The sequence below is a fragment of the Cibotium barometz genome, chromosome 66 (genome assembly GCF_041138505.1).
Source record: "Cibotium barometz isolate CiBa-2024 chromosome 66, ASM4113850v1, whole genome shotgun sequence".
In the NCBI taxonomy this organism is placed as follows: domain Eukaryota; kingdom Viridiplantae; phylum Streptophyta; class Polypodiopsida; order Cyatheales; family Cibotiaceae; genus Cibotium; species Cibotium barometz.
Genome location: NC_141111.1, coordinates 16,259,592 through 16,263,404, shown reverse-complemented (window position 1 = coordinate 16,263,404; position 3,813 = coordinate 16,259,592).

Genomic DNA, 3,813 nt, shown 5'->3' with positions numbered 1-3,813 from the left:
CATTAATCAGAGTCATTGGAGGAAGACTCCTCGTCTTGTACATTCTTGGGTGGTTGCGATGATAACCCTGCTGCTACCTGTCGAGCAACCTCGTCCATGTCGTTCTCACCATGTTACTCCTGCAATTAAAAATGTCTATTAGCTATTTGTGTATTAAAAAAACCACATAACATATAACACATGCAGATCTTGATTGGCATAGAATTACTTACAAAAGCATCGGGTGTCGGCATCTCCTTTTGTAGCGCTCTGTAGCCGTAAATTGTGGCTCTCCGTATCTCGTCTACAGATGGTGCTCGACCATAATCCTTTCTCTATCATTTAAACATTGCATATATATAAGTAAGAAGTGAATTGAATGCATATGAGATCATAGATACATGGATACATATATATATATATATATATATATATATGTATATACAAATAGCTATAGATACTCGAACAAAAAATTTGTGCACTTACAAAGAGTGCTCGAAAGCCACTAGAGCCCATCCGGCCAAGCCGAGAGGTGTGCCCTAACTGGACACAAGCCTGTGCTGCCTCCTGCAAATTAAATGCACTTTTATATGAATATATAATTAATGCTATTCGAGAAGTACCTATCATATGCATTGAGTGAATTAACTTTGTGTACCTTCTGTTGAGGCTATGTCACTCTCAAGCGAATCTCTTTCCTGAAGTGTCGCCAAGAATCTTTGCACATCGCAGGTGGGCGTGTATGCTCACGGACGACCGCAAATTTCCTAAGCATTTAACAACAGTGTGTTATTACAAGGTTTCACAATTTACGATCAATAAACATATAGATGGATATATAAACACATATACATAGGTAGGTGGATAGATAAATAGATAAATGTAGTGGTCAGTATGCGCTATGGATGCTCAATTGGGTGCATTTGGAGAGCGTACTAGCTCTCCGAATGGTCATGTAGATTAAACTACCCACTATGCGCCTGCATATGGTGGGGTCCTCCAAAAACTCACCTGTATCTGCGAAAAACTTTGTGTTTTGCTCCAATGGCACTGAAATAGGATTACAGCCTGTCATACCATACTTGGACAACATGTCCAAGCCATACTACCTCTGCAATAGCAAAATGCCATGAGGTGATCTCACACCACCTCTATGCCCAAGAAATACCGTAGCTCACCCAAATCCTTCATCTCAAACTTCTGCTTCAAAAGCATCCTGACATCATGTATGTTTGCATCACTATCACTAGTGATACTCAAGTCATCCACATAGATCACTAATAGCATGATCCCTCTATCTGTCTTTTTCACATATAGTGAAAAGTCTACATTGAAAATCTGAAATCCAATGGTAACAAGATGCTCCCCGATCTTGTTTGACGATGCTCTGGGTTCCTGCTTCAAGCCATACAAGGCTTTTCGTAACCTACACACAAAATCTGGATGTGCATCACTCTCATAACCTGTACACTTCTTCTTGCAAATCACCATGCAAGAAAGCATTCTTTACATCCATTTGATGTAAAGACCAACCCTTTGCTGCTGCTCTGCAGCCATAGCAATGACAGCTCTCACGGTTGTTATTCCTGTAACAATCGGGCTGAATGTCTCCTCATAGTCTATGCCATAAGTCTGCGCATAGCCCTTGGCAACCAATCTTACCTTGTACTTGCTCACTGAACCATCAACATTGTGCTTGACTTTATACACCCACTTACATCCAATTGCCTTCTTTTTCTTAAGCAAAGGCACTAACTCCTATGTTGCATTTGCATCTAATGCTGCCATCTCCTCATCCACGGCATCTTCCCATTTCTTATTTCCAATTGCCTACTCAAAGCAAGTGGGCTCAAAGATCAATCATTCCATCATGCGCGCCCATGATTTTGAAAATCTATATGGCCATGTTCTTGTATGAGTCACTGAGGCCATGTGTGTGTGCTCTTGTGGGGTGAGGACCTCATTTAGTCCTTGGGAAATCCCCCTTCCTAGATTAGTCAATATGTCCAAGGTTTGGTCATTGAGGGACTGCAAAGGGTTGGTACCTAGCCCTTCTAAAGGTTTAGGACTTGTGGTAGTGCGAGGCAAGGGGCAAAATCCCGGAGGGATTGATATGACAGGGGGGATGTAAACCCGATGACAAGATTGTTGTCGGCATGGCAAAATGGTATTAGGAGTTGCATTTGGGGCCTGGATCTCAATGGCTCAGCCATTGGGTTCAGTGTGGGTGTGAGCCGACATAATCCCTCTAATGTTGATCTCGACGTTGCCAATTGCTTCTACTCAGCAAGCACATGTGGTTCTACCCTTTTTTTGCTCTTTTTCTTGTTTTCTTACAGCCCGTTCAGTTACAAGAGGCTTGGCGCACCCTTCTGTGGGTCAAATGAGTGTCCGTTTACCTTGATTTGCTTAGGCGCTAAGTGCGCATGAACGACCTCTTAGAGATATTTTTCTGAAAAAGTGTGTCACTGGTGTCCCAGATGGAAGCCGAGGTCTTGAAAACGCATGTGATTGCCCTTACGATGAACTTTTTTGAAAAAAGGACATGCCAGTAGTATCCTAAATGGAAGAGAAGGTCTCAAAACCTATTTTCCAACACTGTCTCAAGAAGAATTTTTTTCTCGAAAAGATTTTTCCTGTTTCGCATTTAAAGTGTTCCAAAAGGAATTTGGAAAAACTCTGTATTAATGCGAGAGTTGTAGTATTTTTGGAGTACTATAACTTTGCCTCTCTGATTTGTTCGTGAATTTGTCGTTTAGACACTCATAAAGGAGCTCGAATATGGTACATGGTCTTTTTTAGGCTATATTGGGCGATTTTTAGTGCTTTGACCCGTTTTTTGCCTCAATTTTTGGGTTGAATTTTAAGGCTATTGGGGTCAGAGGCCAAAACGATGGATTCTGCCCTCAGACTCTCAAGAGCAATTTTGAAGAACTTGATGCAAGCTTTCTGATGAGCACTAGCACACGTTCATCATCGGACTTACAGTTTAGGAGATATAGGCCTCCAAACAGGGCTGTTTTTTCTAAAGCTTTTTTTATGTGGACATGTTTCACGACGTGAGGGTTTCATGATGTGAAAATGCAAGGTTTCACAATGTGAAATGGGGTTTCACATATATTTTTTTCGCGCACCAACGGACCTGTTTCACGACGTGAAACATAGGGTTTCACGAAAGTGAAATGGATCTCACGGACTTGATTAAATTTAATGAAGTTTTTTTTTTTGCGCAGGGGCCTGTTTCACATCGTTAAATGGGTGTTTCATGAAATATTCTTTTTCTGCGCGGGGTTTGTTTCATGCCGTGAAATGGGTGTATCACAGAATTGTTTTTTCACGTGGGGCCTATTTCACACCATGAAATGAGTGTTTCACGGTTTTTTTTTAGTCGAGTGGGAAATTCGAGTTTTCTTGTGTGGAGGGAATATTCTTTGAATTTTAAATTGGAGAGATATGGACATTTTGCCAGAAAGGTAAGTGGGAATAAAAAAGTCAATACTTTTATGACACCCCCTTACACCTTTCATGAATGACTCCCAAAATGGACAAATTGACAACTCATTGGCATTTTTTCATATTCAATGCTCATTAGCCTTAATAAGTTATGGAAAAAGGTACTTAAGAATTAATCAAAGATTAATCGTTCCACTAATCTTTCTCCCTTTTGACCTATGTAAGAGCTCTAATTAACCACATCACTAATTAATTCACACCATTGAGTACATCATTGGATAGGACATGAAATTGCTAAGCTATGTGCCTCAAATAATGTGTAAATTATTCCATAACTAGAGACTAATTGAACTCTTGATTTTAGTCTCTTGTCTTTATGCA